At 38.4% G+C, this 26,922-nt stretch overlaps 1 long non-coding RNA gene across 1 annotated transcript in view; it reads left to right on the forward strand.

Annotated features, from left to right (window-relative positions):
* LOC106043307 (uncharacterized) overlaps window positions 1–3,710 on the forward strand; it is a 127,129-nt gene extending 123,419 nt beyond the window's left edge. Inside the window, exon 3 of the long non-coding RNA XR_007168041.2 lies at window positions 3,215–3,710. This is a non-coding gene — a long non-coding RNA (uncharacterized lncRNA). The remainder of the gene's footprint in view (window positions 1–3,214) is intronic.
* The last annotated feature ends 23,212 nt before the right edge of the window (window positions 3,711–26,922 follow it).

Below are 26,922 nucleotides of genomic sequence, written 5' to 3' on the forward strand. Positions count from 1 at the left end.
TACAGAGAGACAGTACAAACCAATCTTAATTACATTGCTTGAACCAAAAGCTCTTACATGTAGACATTAGCTAGACAATACAGAGAGAAGCGATTTCCTTTAAGTGTTAAACCAACCCTAAGAAATCTTGAACTGTTATGAAATTTTGTAATTTATATTGGCTATTAAGAAATATTAAAATTCTCCAGCTATGCAAAAGTGCACTATAGCTCAAGGGGATCTGGAGATGCTCATATTGTGAAGTGATCCTTTATGAGAAAAGCTCTTCTTTACTTGATAGCTGCATTATTCAGTCTATGATATGCTTCCAAAATATTTCATGTTGTGGATTCGTTGCACTGTTTAATTACTAAATACAGGCTTTTTTAATCAACCATGCTTCTAATGCCTAAGGAATTTGCCTGATCCTCTGGTAAATGTTTAAGTCTTTGTTAATGAAATGCATTTGAAGAATAGCTCCGTAGTCTGAGGGCTAAAGAAAATCCACATAAGACAAAGATATATTTTCATTTTTCTAGTTCTGCATGTGAAAGAAATGCTGATATGCCATAAACTATGTAGCCTTCTGCCATTTTTCTAACCCTTGGGGAATGCAGTGTAGAATGGACACTTGTTCAGTTACTAAAACTTCTTTTCAGCCTCACAAAGACTTGGCTTTCCAACCTGATGAAAACATTCTTAGGAGTTTATATATAGCACTGATTCTTTGAGCAGCATTGTTTGGCAACAATAATAACATAATTGTTTTAGTTTCTCAAAAGCTCTCTTCATAGCAGTAGTTGAATAGTAGTAGACTAAATGCCACTGTACAGTGCCATGAGTTGTACCATTTTTTTCGGCACTCATGGACATGGAAGATGCAGGTGTTGATTTCTCTCACCGGGTTTATAATATTTCTTAATATTAATGGGCATAAAATTATTACTGCATGAAGTACACATTCACAAAAAGCAAATACAGAGTTGTGATTTGTAAAATAGCAGGAAAATAGTGATTTTGCAGCAAACTCCCAGCTGGGAGTTAACTTCATTAACTGGAGTTTGTTGAAGGGTGTTTTGTTATTGTTGTTGTTGTTTTTGGTGTTTTTGGTGTTTGTTTGGTTGGTCTGTTTGTTTGTTTGTCATATTTTTCTTTTGCCACCATATCGTTTAAGGGAAATGTCTTGACACATTCACTCTTTCCTGGCTCGGGATTCAACTACCTGGAGAATCCGACAGCATCTTCCATGTTATGAAGTCAGTGCAAAAATGCCCCATCTGGGTGCTTTCATTCAGAAGCAGACTTCATTTCACTGCAGTTTACACAATAGAGTATTTGAAGTGCTTTTAAATATGTTTTTTAACTTCATACATAAAGCATAAGCTTCCAGAGTGCCTCTGAATACATAAGCAAAGAGCCTTTGACTTGCTCAAGCAGTTTAACTGCATATTTGCTTGGTATATGTTTGTGGTAACATAACTCATTCAGTAACAGTAATTCATAAATCAGGAGATCTCTAGGTTTCTGATTTACTGATTAGTACCCGTTTTTGCAAGGCTTCCATTTTTCTTACGCACAGTTATGAGAAAACCCCATTCTCTCAACCTTAGTTTTACATTATGCTCACAGATGTAGCATGTAGCATAACCTCATGTAATTGATACAGTCTCTGGTGACATGTTATAGTGCAATGAGCCAGCTGGTAAAAGTGGAAAAATGGAGAAACATAAGTAACTGTTGATGTCAAGATAGGACTGGTGTGAATGTTGCTCTCTGCCCAAAACAGAGCAGAAAACATGGTCAGCTGAGATAGGTATGCTTTGAAGCAGAATCCAAAATGTTAGACTCCTGTAGTGACTTTTAAAATAAAAAAATAATAATAATAAAATAAAAAAGTGTTACCTCGCTAACTGTCAGAAGAACTGAGAATTCTCAGTACCTCTGAACAAGACCCATTCCTAAAGAAAAATCCAGGCTGAAGTCAAAAGGCATGAGAAAACCTATTTTGCAGAAATCCCTCAGTAGTGCAATTTACATCTGTCTCAGCTATACCTCCTCAGAAATTGAATGATGTTAAAACCCAAGACTCTTGAGGACGTGGGCACATTCTTACAGCATTGCTACAGAAATAGTCAGCCAAATCAGACTGATTAGAAAAAACATGAATTGTACTTGCTTGATTCTGCTAAAAGATACAGGATATCCATTGGCTAAAAATCAGTATAAGATGCTTATCACACTTAACCTCTTGGGAACAGGGTTATACTTTATGTACAGTTGATTATAATTCCTTTTTATTTATAAATATTGACTTGAGCACAAAAATACTGGGGTTAATTGTCCCAAAATATCCTCAGAGGATGGGAGATCATGTTACCTAAAAGGAGAAAAGATTTAAGAAAACTTTATCTTAAAGAAAAGCCATGCTTCACAAGAAGCATCTAACTTTTTTCTTTTCTATTTACATACATTCTTTGTTAATTAATTATTCACTTTCTGTCTTTGTTTTTCCTTTTTTTCTGATATTCTGACTTGGAACACAACAAGTTCCCTGCCTGGCCTACTGATAATGTTACCAGCACTGGAAGTTAGAGCAGCCCACTGAGGACAGTGACTTATGCTAACTATTTCACTTGGTGTTTAGAAACAACTCTGAAATTGAAAAGTTGAAATTTTACAGCTTCTTTGACCTGTCTTCCATGCTAGAGTCTTCTAAGGGAGCAGCTTGGTTTCACACGCAAGTTTTGCATTATGGAAAATTCTACTGAGATTCTTTTCTTGTTGAACAAGTTCAAAATCTGACTCGTAATGCTTGATGGTAATCTGAGTAAGACAGTGAGCTCAGAAATGTTAACTGAAGTTTAGAAAACTCTTGTAGTTTGAGTTCAACAAATACAAATTCTGTCTCTTTAACACTCATTTTATTCAAACTACAGAAGGTTTGACAGTATCTATTTTGGTACCAAAATGATCATGGCAGTGAAAATAACCGAGTGCTTAACATATTCAAATAGCATCTAGCTTCCAGAGATTAAAAATTCTGTAAGCATTAAGCAAATAAAACTCTAAGTCAGCTGAGGAGTATCCAAAGCACAACTGAGCAATGTTAATGTCATTTGCCACATTCCTCCATTTCAAAATGGAAGAAAGTGGCCAGCAAAGGGCAAGAAACTCTTAAAAGGCATGTTGAAAGAGCTTTTATTTATTTATTTATTTATTATTCTCTCTCCTTCAGGTGGAAGTGAGGGGCCAGGCACCTAGAGCTGTGTATATATGGCCAAGTGGAGGAAAGAATACAAGGATGCCTCAGGACACAGGACAGTCTCCAATTAGTGGCTAGTTTTTCCTATATTACTTTCTTAGATATTTTTATTACTGGAACGGGGAAAATACATGAGAGTGTTGAAATGAATATAGACCGGATTCAGAAAGTTACACCTGATTTTGTTGAGGTAAGGTTAACTGGAAGAGTCTAGCAATCCTATACCTCAAATTTATTTTAGAAAATAACTATTTAGTTTTGAGGAACCGATTAATCACTTTGATTTACTAAAAACTGTGCAGTTACTTCAGCTCTGCAGTCAGTAGCAATGGATCAAGCTTTGTACTAAGGATGAAAACTGGCTTTCATCATAGACAGCTGGTGTGATCCTGAACATGGCATATTCTTGCTTGGTCTTAACCAGGTGAATTGTTCTCAGTCAGTTCTGTAAAGGAGAAAGTAGATCAAGATGTTGTCAAAGTATAAAAATTTTTAAATGACCTTAAGCATCAGTATAATCTTTTCTTTCCCTATCACATAAATTCCAAAAATCTGAGAGGACAAGAAGAGTCTAAGATGAAGAGGGGAAGGAAAAAAGCAACTGTACATATTTACTTAAAGAAAATTGGGTACCAAAGGCAAGATAACTTGAGAAAATTCAATTTCAATTGGTGATGAAATCTTGAATTATTTTATTTATTTATTTATTTATTTATTTTGGACAGCAATCAAACAATAGCTTAGCGTTTTTTGTTAGAAAATTATGAAAGCCACTCAGTGTATGAGTTGAGACTGGGGGGGGCGAAGGGCGAGAAAGAAAATCCAGAAGAATTCACCCCTACAGTGTCATTGTCCATATGGGACCTAGTGTAAATCCTCAGAGTCAAAGAATTCCAGTTTGAAATACAACACAGTAGAACAATAAACAGAAATTAAATACAGGAATTCTTCAGTTGTAGTGTTGTGCCTTTAAGGGACGGTCACTCAGCTTATGCAAATCATTACCTTTTCTGTATAAGGAAAGAAATATTTACCCACCTCAAAGGAATTTGTGAATTAGATCTCGATTCTTTATGTGACTATTTATGGTCAAAGCAGTAAGCAGTAGTACTTCCTTAATAAGAGCTGACATCACATAAAATTGTAAGTAACACAATTATGAAAGCTAGTTTTCTGTGTGTTTTCATGTTTGGGATCAGTAGAATGGGCTGTCAGCTCTATATGGAAATCTGAAAAATATATAACCTTAGTGTAATATTGCTTTTGCACTACCTTAACAGTATTGTCTGTACTTGAAACAGAATTTGCCTGTAAATACCATGCAAAGAAATCAAAACAGAAGTTTGGATCTGAAGAATCAGAATTAATGTGATGGGTTTCTGAGTTCCTTATCTTCTGGAAGCGAACACCAAATCTCCTGCTGACTCGAAGGGCAGTCTAAAACATTTGTCAGTTTTTGATAGATTAGAAAAAAAGAGTTATATCCTCATCCCTTAGGAGTCTCAAAGATCGGACCCTTGTATGTTTGCCGTTTTCTCTCTTTCCTGAAAACTTTTCTCCTTCTGGTACCTTGTGGCAGGCCATGCATGTTTTACTGTGCCTGTTTATTTGATATTTAGGACAGCATAAAGCTAAGAAAGACACTCTGGTTGGAGATAGTTGCATGTCTTGAAATGATTAACTTCAGGCTTCTAATAGTAACTCCTCTGCCACATACACTGCTTTTGCTGTTCTATGAAATGCTTTCTCCTTAATGTTGTGGCATATTCCCTGCTCATGAAAATGTTAAGATTTGAAATTTAAAATGCTTCATTACCCCAGATTTCCTGCCACTGGCAAAGGAGGGAAGACAGTGTCAGTAACCTTGGTGATGGTTTTCAGTCAGGCTTTTTCAACAAATCCAAACAAAGTCACATCAGTATCAATATAAAGAGTTTTATGAGATTGCCAATTCCCTTTCAATTCGGTCTCAGTGCTAAAGGAAATTATTTGATTGCTTTTCACATTATAAATTATTGCAAGGGATATTTGCAAAACTTCCTAATTTCTGATGTATTTAGGAGCACGAGTAACACTAGCAGTTCCTTTCCCTGCTTTTATGCCACAATACATAACGTGGTGCTACCAGGCTGTTCTGTGCCAGCAGTATAGATGCAGCTGTGCCGTGGCTTCAAGGGGGCCAGGAACCTGCCTCAAAATGTTCTCCAAAATCAGATGGTCCTAAACTTAATCAAGAAGTCCAAAATGCAAATGAACCCAGCAGAATGCCCTTTTAATATAAGCAGTCCAAATGCATCTAATGGTTGTTTCTGTTTTTGAGTTCTTAATCTCATACCCCATTGCCCTTGATTAGAGATGTGAAAGTACCTTTGACCTTACGTCAGAAGATAAAAGTATTCTGCTCTTTCTGTCTCTAAATCTGTTCAGTTACAGTAAAATTAGTACTCAAATTAGGGATTCTAGTTTTCAGGTTAGTCAAAAAAATCTGGTAAAATTACAGCAGTTATGTTTCCTAGTGTCAAAATAAACATACTTGAATGGCAGAAAGTGACACATTTCCTTTAAAAGGTTTTTTTGGAATTTACCTTCTGTTCACACTGTCTGCTGTGTGGCACATACCTCTCTTCCTGTTCATGTTTTCTCTGGTTCACATGTGCATTGGTAAAGGAAATATCTTAAATAGCTTTTGATTTGTGTTCTAAACTCCATGTGGGACCACATGAACCAAATCGTAAATGAAGTTTGTATACTCATTCCTTCTGCATTCTGTCTCTGTCTTGTGAAACAGCTAATTTTTGTTCAGATTTACGTGGCTACCAATTAACAAGAAATCTCTCTTCTGGAGCTGTAAATAATTCATTTTATGTTATACGGCTGAGAAGAGTACAGTCTCTCCTTCAGAGGAAGAGAGTTCATTCTGAATGTTGCAAAGTCAAGAATAGAAAATACAATTAAAAATGACATTTGGATCATAATCCCCCTTTCAGATATGGTATGTAAAGGAAAAAGTATGTTTAGTAATGGATCATTTCACAGAAATGGTTAGCAATGACATTTTAAGCCTATTTTCTACCTTTGCTCTGTGTGTCTAGATAACCCCTTCTTCCATTTGCCACATGAACACTGATAAAGCTTCAAGTCCCCGTCTTCAGGTGAAAGGATAATCCAGTAGTTAGACTAAAATTTAAATTTGATGAGCAGCTCTTCCATGGACCTATCTGGTGACCTGCCACAAATCCTTTATTGCCATATGCAAACAAAGGGGAGTAAATGCTGCGATACTTAGATCTTTTGTGGTGGTGTCTGGCTTGTGCAGACTTAGAGGGCCTAGCTGAGCTTGTGGAACACCTTACCTTGAGAGATCCACCTTGAAATGTGGGAACACTCAGTCCAGGGAATCAGGCTAATTCAAGTGTGAGGTGAAAAGCACAAAATGATTTGTACAGAATCCTCAGTATGAACTTTTGGACCTGCTTTTGTTCCACTGCATTTACTAGTGAGGCTGTCTTTCAGCATCTTGTTTCCCTGGTTATGCATGCTGCCTGATAGACCAGTCATGAGATTTTTTTCTGGAGTGGAATAACTAGATGTCTTCCTGGACAAAATTAACAGTTACAGAGGTCATGAACAAAGGTTGTTCCACTGATGAGAGAACCTTTAAAAGGTTTTCAAGATGTCTCAGCACAAATGAGGGCCTGGGGGAGAGCTGAGGCCTTTACGCTAGTGTTCCTTAAGCTATTGTACATGAAATAGGAAAGCTGATCACCTACAGGGGTGCGGAGTGGCTTTATCCAGAGGAGTTTAAAAACAGGATTGAAATTAAATGTCATCTGTACTAAGTTCCAAGGAGGGAAACTGCCACTTCAAGCACCGGGCAAACAAGTATTGTGCATGGCATGAGCTGTATGCTAGAAATGCCTTTGAATGAGGAAAAATGTAGGTCTGTGGGACAGCTGTGGATCTAGGATTTGCATTAGGTGGTATGTGAAATTGACTGGCTGGTGTTAGGTGTGGCTAAGCAAGAGCAGTGGCAACATGAGCTATTCTGGACCCCTTGGTCAAGGCAATTTTCCCGAACACAAAAAGGGGAAACTATGCTTCATTTCTACAGTGACAGAAAGAACAATATTTCACTATCACTAGTGTGTTGTGAAGTGAATAATTCAGAGGCACTTGGAGATTATAAAAGAAATTTGAATAAACAAGTGCTAGATACACACTGGACAACTGCTAGACCTTGAATCAGCAAGGCAGGTATTTAAATGTTCTGCTAAATAAGAATGAATTTAAGCAAGACCATAAGGTCAGGGTTCCCGTTTGGTCACTTTGCTTCCCTTTGTTTTGGCCCTAACAACATCTGGTGCACTGCACCATCCTGCTAAGCACGTCAGAACAGTCAAGACAACACTTTTCAAAAAAGCTAGTTGTCATTTTGTACTAATTTCCAGACAGGAATGAAGCTAAATTGGTTAGATTTTTTTTTTTTGAGGAACATTAGCATTTTGCAAATAAAGATGCATAAAAATAATTAGATATACCATACATTTCACTAGAGCAGGCTTGAATAGTTCCTGCACTAAATTACATATGTGGATCCCACTGTTTCATCTGAGATCATCTCAGCAGGCATAACTATGGAAATGCAAATTTACACTGCTGCTGAGTCCTTGCAGCTTTTAAACTACTTGTCAATAATTTGCTTAAATATCTTGGAATGGTTTGCTTTCTTTCTTAACATTTAGCAATTTAAACATTCTGTTCTCCAAAACTGATAAAATGATTTAAGTTGTAATGGGTCTTTTTAATATCCTCACTGGCTCTCTTCTCACTTGCTGCAGGAGGTCCCAGGTTTCTCTGTTTTGCCTTTATGTAAAGTATGTCTGTCATTTAGTCTAAAATATGGAGGGGACTGTGGGCCAGGTCTATTTTTTTATGACAAAATATTAATTTTTCATGTAATTTGTTGTTTTACTAAAACCAGAGTCAACACAGGTGACAATGTTGCTGTTCCTACTGCTCTTCTGCCATCTTACTGCTCTTCTGTCATTTATTGTTTTCACAAAGCTGCAGTGAAAATCTCTGCAAGCTATGCCTATCTAATGACAGATGAAGCATTCTCTGTAAGGAGACGCTAAATATTTTGTTAGACTGACTGATAGAGTTATTAAAAGATAGCTAATTTTTTGCCCACACAAGCTGTTTTCACCTTGTCTCACACAGACTATCACAGCCAGATTGACTCCCAAGTCTGTGACTATCCAAAACTGGCATAAAAAACTCCTGGTTATTATTAATCCTTGTACGGAGAAGAAGTAGCAAATGATGAAGACCAGCATGGTAGAAATTATCAAAAAATTATACTTCCTAATAACATTCTTATGTTTTCTCCCATTAAAAAAAATCCAGGTTTTCCATAATTATTGAAGTGAAAGAAACTTACTTTCCTATGAATTTCTTTGGTGACTGACTGACTTCACAGTCTAAGATGAAAGGTCTTGCTCAAGCCTTTCTAACAGGGGGTCATTTATGGAGCCTTTGATATTGCAGGCTTTCTGATATCTACTAATTACTGCACTTTTTTCCCTCACAAGAGACACTAATAGCCTATGTCTACCTAGCTGTCTAGCTTCACGGAGCTGCTAGAAACTTAATGTGTCTGAGACTACCATTGCGCTGCCATGCTTGGTTAAGCGTGTTATTGGGAACTGGACGGACAGATAAGTGCAGCACTTAACAAGCACACAGTCGCATCAGGCTTGGTTCTTTGCTAACAAGCATTTGAAAACGGTGTTGCTTGTGGCTAGGCTAGTCAAAATTCACATTTCAAGACATAATTATTCCCTGACTTTGGGGGAATCATTAACTTTTTTCCAGTTTACTGTAAGATGAATATATGCCTCTCCATCTGCCAAAATTCAGTTGCAAGGCAAATTTAGGGATGGTTAAGATATTAGTTGTTCTGAAAAGTAAACTTTTCATTTGGCTTAATTCTCTTAATTAAGTGGTCTTTCTGTTTTGTCTGCTCTTTAACTCTGTTTCTGAGGCCAAAGATTTTCAGCGATCGCAGTGAAAAGGATAGCACGTTGGTAAGGCAGTGCTGTAGGTGCTTTTAGCTTGAAAGTAGTGGTGCTCCTTGAAATGAGATACTCGTGGGAAATGCACTCAGAGGCCCGGCAGACTGAAGCGTGCTGCTCTGAGCTCCATTAGCTGTGGTTGTGTTTTGTTGTAGGTCAAAGAACAAGAGGAAGTCTAGTATGAGGGAATTTCTAAGCATCCCAAGAATAGAATGTGTTGGATGTTCTCCAGTTAAACCTTTTTTTTTTTTCTCTTTTTTCTTTTGGTCAGAAAAGGGTGACTCATCACATCTGGAATGATTTGTGGATCTCTGTCAGTTTTAGCAAACTGACAGTGAACCATAATGAGGTTTTCTTCATTTCACGCTTCTTTGCCTGGCAGGAGGTTGTAGACCCCAGCAACAGTCAATTCTTCAGCACCATGGGACTGCTATGGGTTTTCATAGCTGCCAGGAGCTCTCACAAGCATTTGGAACTCAAAAGCCCAAGGAGTCCGTGGTCCACGTGGAGTTTGGCCCAGTGTCGTGCAGCTGAGAGCTCGTGCTGGAGGCCTCTCTCAGGGCTTTCATGTAGACAGTGTTGAAGTTTTCCAGATACAAACTGTTGAGTTTTTCCTTTTTTCTTTTTTTTTTCTGAAAAATATCTATTTATATCTGTAGAAGTCATTTACAGACACTGTGAGTGAAAGAGAGTCAACATATTTCTTTCTTAAATTGACCTAAATTACCCAGAATAGTCTTCCCTCCGTATGTGGGAGAAAGAAAAGTTGGGCGGTGATTTTGTGTGTGTGTGTTGTTTTTGTTATGTTGTTTTTTGTTTTTTTTTTCTTTTTTTTTTCAAACAAAATATTTGGGTATTTTTCATTTTCATGAGAAATTCTTGAAATTTTTATCTATTTTTAATTCCAAAGAAGTGAAGAAAAAAGAATCTATATTTTCTGTAGAAGAAAAATTCCATCTTTATTGTGTTCTCAGAAATATCCTTGCTAGAGGCCACAGCACTGCAGCCTTAGGAATGATGGGAACTGGGTAGAACAGCTAGAGGCAATTTGAAGTGTCCATTTTCTATGATGTCATTTTACTTTTATCCAGGAACTGGATATTTTACTTTTATCCAGGAGTGTTAATGCCTTGACAGCCAAAGTCACAATAAGCTCTAGCTGTAATGAGTGTAGGAATGGGGACGTGCCTGCAAATCATAGGAGGTGTGAGTTTTGGACACCGTCATCTCTACTGCCAACTGTTGCCCACAGGTTGTGCTGTTCTCATATTGGGATTTTTTCAGCTGTTATTTCTATTAAGTAGTGTTGCTCTCAGGAATTAAGGAGAAGAGTCTTGGGGTAAAAACCAGAACACTTTTTTGAAATCTTTTCTCTGCCTCCCCCCCGCCAAACATCTCAGTGTCACCTTTTCTTTCCATAAATGACTTAGATGACTTGCACAATAAAGGACATAAACGACTTATTACAACTTTTAAACAAATCTGTAATTATCTGTTCATCAGTGAGTGACTCTACAACTCTTCAGTAGTGCTTGTTAGCAGGAGGATGTTGATTAGCTGATCACCCACCGTTTCTTTCCTTTCTTGATCTTGGGAGATGATCTTGGTGAGATTAAAATGATATTGAATATGCTGTTTTCTAAAGAACAGCATTTTGGTTCCGTGGAATGAGAGCTGCCTCTTTTCCTGCGCTGCCAAACCTTTTTTTTTTTTCCCTATACTTTCAAATTAGTATGAGTCATTTTTGCAGAGAGCTGAATATCTGCCTGCTAGTGAGGCTGCAGGTGTCGGATGTTATTCCCAAAGTCCTCTTTTACATTCCTTGCCTGCTGTTGTGCTCCCCCAGCACTGCTCCTGCCTCTTTGCTTGCTAGACGGAAACATTCATTCAATTCTTGCTCGGTCTTTGTTGTAGGGGAAGCATTGATCCTCGTCTTGTTCAGTCACCTATGACACTAAAGGTGTCTGCATGTTCTTTTTGAAGCAACTACTAGCTTGAAACTAGAGGCCAATGTTTGCATTAGATCAGCTGAAGCACTTGGAGAACGCAGACAAGTCTTCACGCATGCAAGCCTCTCTTCAGGTCTGAAGGAGAAGCAGCAGACAGGCTCACACTAGCTAATATTGCTCAGCCATCATGGCTACAAAATGCCACTACTATTGTGTTGTAGTGTATTCTGTAATAATGCCAGAGAAATAGAAAAGAGAAAGCTGTGGAGGGGGACTTTAAATTTTTAGTATTCGGCATGAGAAACAGTTCCCGAAACTGAAATAATTTTGTTTGGCATTTTTCCTAGATTTGTTCTTGCACAAATCTGACTCCAGAGTGAATGTGATCGTTTAACAGGGCCACAAAAGCATTTATCAGCAGGCATCTTTAAAATTGCCTTCCTCTCTTTCTCCTTGTTTCGGTTTCCAGGCTGTATTCCCTCAGTCCTGCAAAGCTTCATTTTCCTTCCAGCCTGCAGGCTGGTTCTCTGATGTCTATTCATATGCATAATGCCTTTATGTTTACCAAATATTAGGACCAAGCATGACACTTTTCAGTTTGTAAATAAGAGCAAAAACCATTAGGCGAGCAAAGAAGCAAGAATTCATCATTTAAATCACAGATTAGAAACAGTGGGTATAAAAAGCTGCTTGAAACTGTAACCTGCATTAAAAGGAAAATGGAGCCTGTCGTCTACTCACTGGAACTTACAAATTTTCTCTTATGTAAGAAGTAGGCTTTGATACATGGGTCATATTAATCACATCTTAACTGCAGCCATTTTACGGCTTGCCCCTTAATCTACATGAATTATTTTAGTTCTTCGAGATAGCTGAAGTTAGGTGAGATGAGCCCCATTTTCTGAAGTGAAAACCCTAGGATTCTCCCTGTCCCCCCTTTCTATTAATTCACCTGTTTTTCTTAGAAGCACTAAAGGATAAAAGTCCTACAGTGGATAGAGAATCAGTTGGCAGGATCCCTGCAGGATGATGCCTCTCTTTTTATCATACATATACATATATATATATATATATATACTTTTTAAGGAAAGAAAAGCTGTGGAGATATTATATAATCTATTAAAGTATTCTCTACATTTGGCAGAAATGCAAAGCATTTATTCCTATATTGCAAAGGGCCTCTGAGCTGCACTAATCAACACTTTATATTGCCAGAGCAGCATTCTAAGAGAAATGCTGTAAAGCAGGGCCAAACTCTGTGCCTATATAACCCCATCTCTGTGGTAACTTTTATAAAGAAGGGAAACTGGGAGTCATCATTCCCCAAGGAGGATTGGGTAGTTTAATCCTGGGAATCCTAGTGGTAGAGGCAGTACTGCTGGAGTGATCTGTATTTGATTGAAAGCCTGGAAAGCACTGAGCTTCCTCCATGCAGACAGAACCAGCAGGGCACAGGGAGGCTTTTATTTTGCAGAATCAGCCCTTATTTGCAGTTCTGGTTTATAAAGGAAATGATAGAAGAGAAAATTCCCTTTTAAGGCAAGGAAAATATGACCAGAACAGTCCACTTTGAGGGGTATTTAAGATCCCAGGGATATTTGCTGTGGTGCAGACTGATTCTAAAGTGACCTGGGGAGCAGTAGCTCTTCAGACTGCACGGAGACACTTCCCCCAAACAGAGCTACCACGTGGAGGTGTATACAGGCACTGGTAAGTGGTCTCCCCAGTGCCAATTGCATTACCACCCAGCCATGGGTCTCTGCCAAGTTGTAGCTAGGCAATATACAGCAACAATCTTTACTGGTGAAAAATAGAGTCTTGCATATGCCATGCAAAGATCTTGTCCTTGAACATTTGTCGGAACTGGGGAGTGACTCATTTCAGTATTGATAGTAGAGCCTACTGTGCCTCTCATGGGCATCTAACCACTTTCTAGGAATCCCAAAACCCACACAAGTAATTTCTGGGTAAACTGTAACCTGGGTATTTTGAAATAGATGGTTTTCCCCAAATATAAAGCTACTATTTCTCATTAGTTATTCTCCTATACCTGTTGTATTTCACTTTTCCTTAGAAAAGGCTGTACATACAATGATTAAACTAATATTTTTAAGAATAAATTTACCTGCAGTCACTTGTACAAATATTAGGCTTTGACCTTTGCTTCAGATTTTACCAGGAAGTCACTCCTCCTTACAGCCACCTCTATCCAGCTAAAAACAAAACTGTCATATAAAATACCATGCAGCTGGGTAGAGCGATTGGATCACTTATCAGTTTGGGGCCAAATGTCATCTTCAGTGATTACCTCATGGCAGTCTATTCACACTAATGGATTTGATGTGAAAAGAGATGGAACTTACAGGAGCGTCCAACCCATGATTTCTGTCAAGACTAAAGGCAGCAGATCCAAAGCACGTAAAGTTGATTTAATATATACTGATAAAGTCAATGTCTTGGCAGAAAAAAAATGTAGTGTGCTTATGAGAGCAAGATTAGTAGGTTAGGGTACGCATGGTTCAGTACAAACAAATGTGCCTTATACTGGCAGAGTACAATTAGTAGGAATAAGAAAACAAAATTCTGGTAAATAAGCCCTGATATTTGTTACACCCAGTAGTTACAGGGCAACAGAAGGAGAAGAGAAATGTTATAATCTACCAAGCTCACTACTAGTCTTGTTAAATTTCAAGCTCTTTGATCTCATGAAATATGGGCAAATAAACGTTGTTGCAAACATCTGAGTAATCCCATGAAATTGTTAACTCCATTGCATTTTCTTCAAATGGATAATCTAATCTAAATTTGCAGCATCTTTATGGTTGTTTCCTACTGTCGGACACTCCATACCTAATTACGGTCCTGCATGCCTCTATTGGCAAAGGTGGTTAAGGATTTCCAAAAGGTTATTCATTGAATAGAGGCAGTGACTATGCTCCTCATTTAGGGCCTTCACTTAAAGGCCTGGATTTAGACAAAAATCATGCTAGTCATAGTCTTTTCAGGAGGATATCAAAAGTCAATTGCTTGTAGTCAAGGTGCAAAACTGCAGTGTAGTCTGAAAGTCATTTGAGAAAAAAATAAGAGGGAAGGCACCACTTAGGGATGCCTTAGTGTTAATTTTGAAGTTTTATAATTGCAAGAGGAAGGAAAATACTCTAAATCTCTCCATTATTATGGGAACACATGTAAGAGGAGGTCAGTTTTCTGGATGCTGGTCATTCAAAAGTCATTCTGATTTGTATCTTCTTATTTGAACTTCACTTCCCCTTTGCTTCCTGAAATGTATGACATTAGTTTCCTAAACAGAAGATGGATTAAAAGCTCGGAAAAGCTGATGTCACTTGAATATTTTCACTGGTAGATTTGTTTTTAAGTAATCCTCATAGAAACATAGGAAAAAAAAAAAAAAGAGGGATCCCTTGGAAGTTGTCTGGTTAAACTACTGCTCAAAGGAGCTTAAAAGTTCAGAATTTCTAAATTCAAAATCCTAGATGGCAGTGGCATAAACCACGTGCTTTGATTTCAGTCACTGTGGCCAGTGTAGGGACTGGGGGAAGAAAGAGGGGGGGGTGGAGTTTAAAACACCTCTTTGATTCTCCTGTACTTTTGTGCTCTTAGGACTGCCTGGCTCCCTCTGTAAATTGAGACCTCTCTAAAGTATGTTTTGTTAATGGGCCATGAGAAAGAAAATACAGTTTTAGCATTCCCTACTCTGCCTGTGTGTTTTGTTCCTATTATAGAGGAGTGCCATTACAGTGGGAGCTGAGAGAGGAGCTGGAATAGGGTCATTCCCATAACCTGTGCTGATGGGGGAGGCTCCTTTGCCTGGTCCCACTGTACCTTTCATGCTGAAAGATCAAATGTAAACCTTTCTTCTGTCTTATATTGTACTAAAAGAAATAGTACAAGGGACCCATACATTTAGGTTTCAAATAACCATGTTTGCTAATGCAGAGAGCCTAGCTGCATACTAACCTCTGCTATCTGCAGAGCTGGAATCCATCCACGTCTGCTGGTTTTCAAATTGGCACTTTGTGTATCTCTTGGAAAACCAATAAGAGGTTTGTAAAGAAATGACATATATTTTCCAATTCAGAATTTCTCTGTAATTAGAAATATTTCAAGTCCTCTAGTCAGTAATATAAAATGGAAAAACTCATCATAAGCAGAAAAGCAAGTGAATTTCAATCTACATGCGAGACATCATTTATCATTAGGAACTATGACAGTATGACCATTATTTTTTCCCCAGGTCTTTCATATCTCGTATTTTTAACTCGCTTTTGTATTATATTTTTGAATGATAAAGTGTTCAATTCACTGCTTAGGGATTGTTCTCAAGCTCTTCAGTATAAACCACATCCATACAATATTGAAGGATCTGACTTAAAATAAATCTATAGAAGGGAAATTCAAAGTTCTCTATTTTTATATCATTCATCTTCATCTGTCCTGTCAGTGTCTCTCTGTACTGTAAGACCGTGCACTTGTCCTGTCCATTCTAAATTGCTTAGATATTCTTGAAAAGCCAGAAAACGATCAGAATCAGGAGTATGTTGTCATCAGCTTCACAGAGCCCAGAATTTAGTTTTTAATGTGAGGAGTGCTACTTCTGTGGAAGTCTCTGCTCAGTCACTGCAGAAAATTTAGTATCAGATATGAGAGGCTATGGAAATGATGCCCACCTTAGCTATGCAAGGGTTAATCAACACTAAACTCCATGGATTTAAATGGAGGTGCAGCAAGGTTGATCAGTCGCCAGATAAGAACCAGGTTCATTAAGTGCTAAGGGAGTGACTTCCACCAATTTTCCAGACATTGCATTTTCCTGTATCATCGCAGGGTGAATGGGAAGCTATAAGCAGCAATAAATAACAGAAGAGGATATGATAAAGTTAGGGGGGAGTCTAGCTGTAACCTTCCTGTGAGTTGTTTTCCTGCTATGCATTGCTTTCCCCTGTAGTTGGTTTGACAGCCCACAAATGTCAAGCTACTGCAAGATGCACTGTTTTAGTACATCTGTCCATTCTTCAACCAGTGTTTACTTTACATCTTGTATACATGCAGCCTGGCTTTCACATACCATCTAAAAAGGAGTATATATATATATTCTATATATATATATATGCACGAATCTTCAGTGGGCTGCTACATTTGCAAACACAGGAAATCATCTGATACCTGCGCACAGAATTTTGTAGGAACTGGCTCCTGAAAACACTTTTGGTACCAGAGTTCCAGTTCTATCTAACATCTGTGTGTTGAGAAGAAGACTATGAAACCATGTCTGCTACTTGGAGTAGTGGTGTGGTGTATAAACTATAAAGAGCATTTACATGCTTTTGATGCTGTTCAGAAACAGATGGTCAGAAGCAAATATAATCCAATATGACTCAGCACTAGCAACCTGGTTAATTTTTAGAGTTTTAATTCTTCATTCCTTTCTTAAAATGCAACTTCTTGACTCACTTCACTATGCCTTCTCGAGAAATGCTATCATGCATAGGCATCCTACATCAGCTCACAGCTGCAGGAACATGCATAGACATACATCAATGGTTTCCTTGAAAAAGTGATGCCTCTTATGAGCTCTTTTAAATGAGTTAATTACTATTTATTATAGGGACAGTATTTACTAAGATGTTTTATCTGAGAGTTTGGGACTTTTTAGTTAAATCAGATTAAAAGATACAATTTTTATCTCCTATGTGCTACTATTACTCCATTGCTTTCAGTGTTCTAGCAGCCATTGTAATTGGTGGATGATTTGACTTTTTGTATTTATGTTCATAATGAAGTCAATATAAAATTTAATTTTCATTTCTCTTATTCCCAGCTGAGCTGTCATTAGAAGTTAAGTTCAGGGCTATGATGTTTGGTCATGGCATAACTGAGAAATCCAAAATCTTAGATTTCAAATGAAAACAATCAGAAACAGTGATGTTTTTTGTTTACTGTTTGCTACCATGTCCCTGTCCTCACACTGTCCTGCAGTTGATACTTACGGGGTTTTAACCTTCTAGTCTGGACACCTGCAGCTCCTCTCTCTGTTAATATCTTTCAAAACTCCAAATCTCCAGCACACAGAAATGTCCAATTGCAGAGCTCTGTCCTTGCTGCCCAACTGGGGGAAACTCTGGTTGAGTTTACTGTCTGCCTCCCCCAAACCTTCAAAGAGCACAGTTACTAATGGACGAAAGGTTCTTCTGCAGAGGGTTTGCACAGAATTCAAGGAAAGAATGAACTCACTATGTGGTATGTGTGTGTGTGTGTGCGTGAAATTCAAACCAAATGTCGTACAGAATTAAGAGACTGGTTTGCAAAGAGCCCTCCCGTGTTAAGATTGTAAGCTGATCATGTTCTGCAAACAGAAAGAGATGAAAAATAAATGTTGCAGGCCCCATAGGTTTGTAGTCACCTGGGAATTTGGGTACATGGGAAGCTTCCAGCACATAAGCAGCTGTGTTGAAGTTGGTGCCCATATTAAGCCTCTTCCTGAATCGGGACCTGGTTGTGAAATATTGGCTTAGCTCTAATTCTTGCCACATGGGACTGTTTTTAAATCTAAATTCATTCATTAATGTTTATAAGGCGCGCTGAGATCTTCCAATGTGTATGGCACTATTGAAACGTTAAGTGTCGTTATAACTCATGCTTGCAAAAGCAGCTGAAGATAGATTTACTTTACGTGGCAGACGGTAATGGCTCGCTTGGAACAGTTACACGTTCTGTTGGGTAAATAACGGGAGTGTTATAAATCGTAGCGCTGATATGTTTACATAATAGACGGTAACCACTCCAGAGGAGCCATAACAGTCAGCTTAATAATGCACATTTTGGAAATGATGTAAATACATGTATATGTGAGGAAGCAAAAAGGCTGTAGGAGATACAGAGCTGACAGTTGCTGATAAATACTGCGTGTTTTCAATGCTATATTTTAATGTTTTTATACAAACATGTCCATCCAGTAGCTGAACATGATGGCCTAACAGTAAAGGGCTGTATTCTGGGGGCTGTGACTGATCTATACAGCAGTGCTGTTAGATGCACTATAGGTAGGCTACACAGTGGGCCGCCGAGTTTGCAAGTCAGGCAGTGCTACTGAAAGCTTTTAGTCATGTTTGTTCCCCGGGACAACTCCCTCCATCTTCTCACCCCCTTTGGCTGTGTACCTTCACTTCAGCTTCCTCCAACACTTTAAAAAATGTGACCACTGCATTTCTGCCAAGCCTTTCCTTGTCTGCATAGTGCCCCAGGAAAAGGGTCTTCCTGGCTTTGTTCCCTGGCTCTGGGAGATGTACCTGGCCTTTTCTGCCTTATCTTGCCTCAGTTTGGAACACTTTGGGTAGAGAGGTTCAGGTGTAAGGAAAGCTGCTGTAAAACCATGTGAAACTGTATCTTCAGTACTGATAATCATGCTCTTAAAGGTCATACTTACAATGTGTGAGGGGAAAAAATGTGGTAGTGTAACTGTGAGAGTGAAACCAAATTCTTGACTAGAGCTATTCTGAAGGTAGTTGTGAAACAGTTTTTGTCAACTTTTTGTTGTTGTCTTTTTGACCGAATGATTTTTTTTTTTTTTTTTTTTTTTTCACGGAAAAGCATAATTTGGTCAAAATCACTCACTTTGAACATGAAAAAGGTTGGGGGCATACAAAAAGACCTCTATTTATATTCGTTAGGTGTCTCCTTTCACCAGAGGGTGAACCTGAATATTGGCTTGAATACCCCATGCATCTGAGCCCCAGTGTGTGCTCCTTGCCAGTAGGTTCTTCCTCTTTCCCTGCTCCCTTCTGTTGTGAGGCTCTGTAGTCCTTTCCTCTAAATCTATAGCAGGAAGCTGGGCAAGTGTCAGCAACAGGAAAGGTCTGGGCACGAGCCCTGTGTCAGAGCTGAAAGAGAGGAGCAGCTCTGGAGAGAATACCACTTTCTATGTTTCTAATAGGGATTGCTTTGAATTTTGTTAGAATAAAACTTATTGTGATTTCGTTTTTAGAAAACTTATTGGCTTACAGTAGTGCCTAGGAGCAAAATAGATCTCCATTACTTCCCATCTCAAGATGCCTGTTTAAAAATCTGTTGTAATACTTCATAAAATCCTGTGTAAATCTAGATCAAAGATTTTGCTTTCTTGAGGATTCTCTTCCCAAACTACATGCAATATCACAGTGTTACGATATATGGCAGACCTAGAGGTTTACAGTAAATTAGATGAAGCCTAGGGGAGGAGAGGAGTTTGGATTTCATTCTTATCTTTGTGTGCAGTAGCTGGGTTACGATGAGGACATGCTCCAGAGATTGATTTTCTTTTCCTGTAAATACAATGGAGGGATGAGTCTTTTCAACTACATAAAAACCACACCCTGCCATAACAGGATCCCCACCCTGTCTCTACTCAACCCTTTTGATAAAAGCCCTATGCTGTGGGCAATAGAGATTAGATTTAGATGAAGGAAGCAAACTGGAGATGGAAAGATGGTGTTCTCTGACTTAAAACACTGTCTATCCTAGTTATCTAGGAAAATATCGGGGGACTGTACCTTGTCCTACCCCAGCAGTTGCTAATAGCTCTGTTTCTCATCAGTGTTCATTCCAGCTGTGGGACTGGGACAGTTTCACTTTTCAAATGAAATGCTCTTAATTCTTCCCAGGCACGTAATTTTAACAAAAATGTGGTATTTACAGTATATCCTTTTCTCATTTATTTTGCAACATCAAATGTCATTATAAAAGAGATTTACAAGAAATATTAGGAGGAAAAGTACAAGAGTTTCCATCAGCAAGACACTGGGAAAGTGAGAGACAAACAAACCAAAAAGGAAAAAAGAAATTACCAAGCAAACCCAGCTGAGATGAGCTGACATTGCTCTTCTCAAGATCAAAATGTCATGGCAGCAGCCAGGAGCAAGATGAATAGTGTGATCTTTTAACTAGGCTGATTTGTGGTAGACTCACAAGAGTTCCAGAGAGACAACCCCAGTGACAAATAAATTTTAACCAAGATGCAGGTCTTTCTCTTACTTATCTCTTATGCAGGTCTTATTTGTCCTAAACACAAAACATCGGGTCAAAAAGTGACTTTTGCTTTCTTTTTCGTATTGGAGCAGCAAGAAAAGCTGGATGGGAGAAACAAACTAATCTATTAAATAGGCCAAGATCTTACAATTTGGATTTTGGATAACATATTTGAGACAATGTTGATTGGGAAATAAACTATTAAAGCTTTTTCTTGTGAATTGTTCAAGGTCCACAAGTTGAAAGTTCACAAGTTTTTTCTTGTGAATCATTCAAGGTCCAGCCCAGTAACTTCGTTTAAGTTGTTCTGAAGAGCAGTTTGTCATGGCTAGAGAGTCCCTGTCTCAGTAGCTAGTGAGGAGTGGGCTTGACTCACACACTTTATATCTAAATATCTCATCTGAATAACAACAGTTTCTCTTTCCTCTCTTTCTAATATCCATTTTGTGATGTTGGTTTGATTGTATTTTCGGTAACATTTTAAGATAGGTATTTCAAAATTCCTAGGCAAGTCTGATACCTCTTGCCACTGAAATGCAGGATTAACCAGGAATTGTAACTTTTTTATTAGCTTCAGAAATATGCTTCTTTATTTTTTCCATCTGTTAATACTTTTTTAACAGATTTAATTTTTTGAGGCATGAAAAAGACAAACTTGTTGTTGTTGTTTTGTTTGCTTGCTTGTTTGCTTTTACCTGCAGAACCTGGTTAAAAGCCTTCTTTCTGCATGTCTAGCCTGTGATACTATGGGTTGGGAACTATTCTGAGTCCTCACATAACAGGAGATAGATTTAGTATATAATTCACATTTTACTGTGTAACATATTGTTCTTTTCAAGCTGTAGCATTTTTAAGCCACTTGAGATATTTGTCATCAAAAGAAATATGCATCACATCTATGCAGACATATACATATAAGTATATGCATGTAACTTTTGTGTGTGTGAGGGCACAGCGATTTATTGACTTACTTAGACCATATATGCTATCTGAAGGTACGGATATCAGCTTTGTAAAATAGAAGAAACTATTGTATCACCAAGGGAGACCTGGCAACAGAGTATAAGTACTTCCTTGCATGCCAGTCTGTACAAGGGCAGCAGGGCTTGTATTGTGTGAGACTGAGCAGGACCCCGTGGTGGTGCTGCATTAGTTCCTAAAGCATCTCCAGCTCTTACTCCCTTTCCTTCTTTCTATGTTGAATAAGACAATTTCATGTTTGAATATTTTGTCATTTTCCTTTCATTTTTTAGAGGCATTTAAATAAGTCACTTTTGAAGAAGCTGTTTGGCCTGGCTGCAGGAATTGTTCCTTAGAGGAAGGCAGCCAGTAAAATACCCTAGAAACAAAAGAAGAAAATGAGAAAAACAGCCCCAATGGGAATGATTTACAGTCAGTCTCAGTGAGATTTGCAAATGGAATAAAAGCCAAGTCTACAAATGGAGGCAATGCAGAAATGAGATACTGATCTCTCTGCAAGAGACACTGTCCCAGAATTTGGGATCAGCTTAACTGAGCAGCAATAAACAAACAAACAAAAACATAAAGCTTACAATAGTTGGGATCATAGAGAACTTAAAACCATTCTGAAAGCCATTTCAATACAAAGCCAACAGCAGAAACAACAAAAGTTTGAGTCAGCTACAGTATATTTGTACCTTGTAAGAAAACTGCCCTCCTCCCCCCTGCCCAAGATACCTAACATGAATGCACATTATGTTATATAGGATAATTGTTTCTGACAAAATTTTATTTGGAAAATGTTTTTCAGTTCCAGAAATCTGTGGTCAAATCTTGAGTGTAAAAAAATTGCAGTTTCAGTCTAGGTTGTAGTATCTCCTGTTTGACTGAGATCACAGGTTGATCCAGATTTAAGCTGTGGTATTTGTGTTGGTTTCCTGATCTACTAAAAGAAATTGAAAATAGACTAAAACTAACAGAAAACTTGGTGTAAACTGTGAACGTGAATGAATTCACATTAGTAAAGCAGAGCCAAGCCATCCAGAACAGTGTTTGGTGGAGGACCATGTTGGATATTTCTGAATTAGTTTTTTCTGTTCCGTCTGTGGGGCCCCTGCATGGCACTGTGCTGTACGGCAGGGAGATGACAAATTCAGGCTTTGATGATTTTGCAGAGTTTCATATCAGAGTTCATATGCAGTGATATCCCAGTTCAGATTGATTTTTACACTAATAGTCACTGCCCTCTGATTACTGCTAGAGCCTACTCTTGAATATCTCTAGTGATTTGTCCAGTTCCTATTGTTAATCATATAGCCAAGCTCCTTAGTTCAGTAAGAATAATACAAAACCAAATCCACAATTCCAAATCAGTGCATCCAGTTTGTATTTTAAAAACAAATTGTTCAGTGCATTGAAGTGCCTTTAATGATGAAATAAAACCGAGGCATTTCCCACACTGCAAGCTGGAATCCTTTAACTAGAATCATAGGATTGTTAGTCCCTAGATTGCTTTTGTAGCTCAAGGACACAGTGGAAAGAAGTTCAGCCTGAGAAACCCACAAGCTGCCATTTGGTGGCAGCTTTGAAAGCCTCACCTTCAAAGCCAAAATATGAGCTATCCTGGAGCCAGCTCTGCCCTTTCAGCTGAGTCTTCATGTTAGAGCTAGCTTACAGAGAGTTAGGACATAAGTCAATAAGGCACTCAAAATACAGCTTATTCTGCTTTGCTGTTGAAGCTACTTGATGTGTAGCAAATAAGCTAAGAGCTACCTTGGGAGGTAGTATGGAGAAGCCACTGCTTCCTGGCTGCATCCTCAAAATGCTGCACTTCAACTTCCCAGTGTGCCCTAGCCCTCAGCTGCCATGCCTTCAAAACAGCTTGAGGAATAGTATTGGGAAAACTTGCTGCAGTGCTGCCAGAACCCAGCATTTGGTATAGAAGAAGGTTTTTGGTCTGTAGTTCTGCCAACCCAGCTCCATTTGCAAACATTACATTCATTCCAAAAGTGTTTAAATATTTCTTCTACAGAGAGAAAAAAGATTTTATGTTGTAAGGGGGTGCAGAAAAGGGCTGAAGAACGAAAATGCATAAAATTTTATTAAAAAATATATTTTGCATGAAGAAGTTATATAATAGGTACCTAAAATATAATATTGGCAAGAAATCCAAACTTAGATTTTATATTCAGAATGAAACTCCACCAGCAGCCATCCGGTAGCTAGAATCATTAAATAACTGCAAATACATGTTGGAAGTGTTTGATGTTATTTTAAAACAAAGGGAAAAGAATAAAAAAATCAATGAAATATAATGGTTTGGAAAGACATTTCCTGGAAGACAGATACACCTTTTAGGGTATTTGTGATCCAGTGGGACAAGTATTGCTAATGCTTTGATAAATGACCTTTTTTTGCTGCTTCAGAGTCAAAGGGAGAACCACTCTGCAGAGTGAATGGAGCTGGGTGAATCACATGGGCTATGGCAAGCTCTGGAGTGCTTAGCAAATGAAGTCATCCAGACAGGATTAAACAGAGTTATGTCTCTGTAGCAGAGCCTTGTTTATGGAAAACGAGTTTGGGCTATTGGCTTAGCCCAAGCACATACTGTTCTTTTTTACCTAGTCACATACGGCTTTCTTCAATAAAGTAGTCCTGTCCCAGGCAGCAAACGTTCCTGGTTTTAGTTCATAGAGGTGGAGCTTAGGGGGAGGGTGGCTAGCCTATCTGCTGCTCTGATTTCCCATAGCCTTGGCAGGCTCCTTGATATATACAGCAGTCTACACTGCCTTCTTTTTTTTCCTAATGAAATCCTACACTTTTTGAGGTCCTTGTGTCTTTTCCAAATGAAGCCGCCAAGAAACACATGAAGCATATATCAGCTGCAATTAGAAAATGCTGTTTAAAAAAGATGTCGGTATTTTAAAGCACAAATATTTCTGTTCATATGCATCTAAAATGCTTAAATGCACATACACCAGCTGTGAGGTTTTTCCTTTACTTCACCTTCTGAAAAAGCCAGGAGATCAGAACTTTTAGAGCACAAGAATGGTTTATTTTTATACCTATTTCCTTTGTCATTTCCTTTTCCCATTCCAGTCCCTCTGAGATGAACCAATTAACCTGAGACATTTTCCACATTCATTAGTATCTTCATTTAAAAAATAAAAAAAAAAAAGTAGAATTGGTTTAAGACTGGTACTTTACGCCCAGCAAATCATGATAATGTTGTCTGTCAGAGTACAGCACGTACAGGAAGCAATAAAGATGTAAAATCTGTAAATAAATAAAACTGTTAAATTTTGCATCTGTACCTGTATTGGAATAGAACAGAAACCATTACAAAACAGCAGGTTGCTAAATGAAGCGTACTTTAAGAAAGTGGGTTAGTGGCCATAAATGAAAAAGTGATTGCTGATGCTGTTGGAGTTAGTTGCTGGAAAGGAACCTGATTACCGCTTTTAAATAGAAGAACAGGATGGGTAACTTCAGGAAGGCTCCTCAACACCACCGAACATTAAGAGTTGCCAAAATATCACCTGGTCTACATGCTGCAATCAGGCACGGGTGCCCCATGTGTATACCACCTGGGGAGTCATGGACCCAGAAGACATCTGTGGCTGGTACTCCTTATAGAAATACCTGCCTCCCTTTTTCTCTCTCCTTCTGCCATTTAGAGATACCACAGCCACCCTGCCATGGGCGCAACCAGTAGCTGAGGCAGGCAATGGGAAGGGTAACGGTTTATGTGAAGGCTGAGAGGCTGTTACTTCACTTACATGCTCTTACCACCTGATTTGGCTGGCTAAGGTTATTGCTCTAAATCCAGAATGGTCTTTAGATGCCTGCTCAATCTGGGGCCTGATGCTTTGCTCCTTTGCTTTTTGACCCCAGAAGAACAACACAAGGTCAGCAGTAGTGTAGGAGGAGACAGCTACTTTTGCTGTGCACATATGGTCCCCTACTGTTTATCACTGCATTTCTATGGACCAGTACAACCCGTTTTTTCATTATTATTATTTTTAATTATTTAGTGAAAAACACTAACAAGTTCTTTCCCACCCCTCTTTTTCTTTCTTACTACAGAAGGGGCTGGAATTGGCTCAGCTGCCCAGCCAAAATAGTGTCTAATATGCAGAAGTCCTCAGAAGGCACAAGACCAAAGTAGCTGGTTCTTACACTCACTCATCTTAATTCTTTGCTGCAGGAATTTGAAGTCCAGCACAGATTTTTCCTGTCCTTCAAAGATTTCTCAAATGATGTAGGGTACACATTAGACACAGACCAGAAGCATACATTAGAGAAACCTCAACAAGTTTTTTGTTTTAGAATTGGAAAAGCCAGTGCATCAGTAACATGTCACACTTCCTCACCCCACTCTGTATTCTCTCCTGCTCTCTATGCTGAGCTAATTGTCACAGAACTAGTTTTCACTAGGCTGGCAGCCACCCTGCCCTGACCCATTTACCCCAAAGGACAGTCTCTGCCTGTGACAGTTGCCCAGCACAGATGGGTCTGACATTATTTTTTGGTGAAGTTCCAGCAACTTGCTCTGTAATTCCTGGCTGAATCTATTTTTCCTATTATTAGGGTCTTTTAAGTTACCAAGATCAGCGAGCGTTTCAGACTTAGGGTTTATGGCTAAAATGAAACATATTCAGTTCTCAAAGGAATAGTAACGTCCAGTTGCTGCTTGAATTAAGTGACCAAATCTTCAGTAGCTCAATCTCAACTACAAAAGGTAGTGAGAGAGAAGAGGGTAAGGAAATAAAAGCATTTGTGATGGAGCAGGAGCGTCACCCCAGAAATAAAGTGAGGGAGCCTTTCATAATCCTTACACTGGTTTCACCAAAACTCTGGTAAGGTTAGAGAGGGTTTTGGTCAGATCATGTGGTCAGTTCCCAAGCTACTGTTTCTTCAAGACCCTATTCAGAAAATTCAGCGTGCTGTTTGTTATGCAAGAGATCAAAGTCTTTTTTACTAAATTACCAAGAAAGATTTACATATGCCTTCAATGAGTGCTTGCAAAATATTGTTCCTCTTCAGGGAAAAAAGGGAAAGGTTCCATTTTTAAGGGAAAGGTTTTGCATATGACTGTAGGTTCAGACATAGATAAAAGAACTTTCTATGCAAAAAGAGAAACACAATAGCTATTTGAGTTCTTGATAGGCACAGTATGCATTCTGAGTTTCTCATCTTCATCACAAACAGCCCTGAATACACCCTTGACCTCTCAGTCATACTTGCTGAAGTAATTTAGTATCTGTTCTGCTGCCTAAATGGTTTCATACACACAGAAGACAAATCTAAGACAAGCATCTCAAGCATCTTTCAGAGTTTCTGAGCACAATGCCTTATAATAGAAAGCATTTCGGTGTCAGAGTGCTGCAAAAATCACATGCTTACGAACATTGTGTATAGGACAGTTCACCTCAGAAATTGTGTTTAACTTTTTAAAATAACATTTTTCTGATTTTAATCGGTTTAGTTCTTCAATCTGCTGTACTTAAAAATACAGGAAACACGAATTAGACAATGGATAAAAGGGCTCATAATAACTAAATCAAAATTTCCTCCCATGAAGTCAGAGATCTGAACCTTGCAGGAATATCAAAGTAACGCGTATGTTTTCTGTGCACTAAACTAAATATTTTAAAATACTGTAGAGGCTTTTAAA

The sequence above is a fragment of the Anser cygnoides genome, chromosome 2, assembly GCF_040182565.1.
Source record: "Anser cygnoides isolate HZ-2024a breed goose chromosome 2, Taihu_goose_T2T_genome, whole genome shotgun sequence".
Classification (NCBI taxonomy): domain Eukaryota; kingdom Metazoa; phylum Chordata; class Aves; order Anseriformes; family Anatidae; genus Anser; species Anser cygnoides.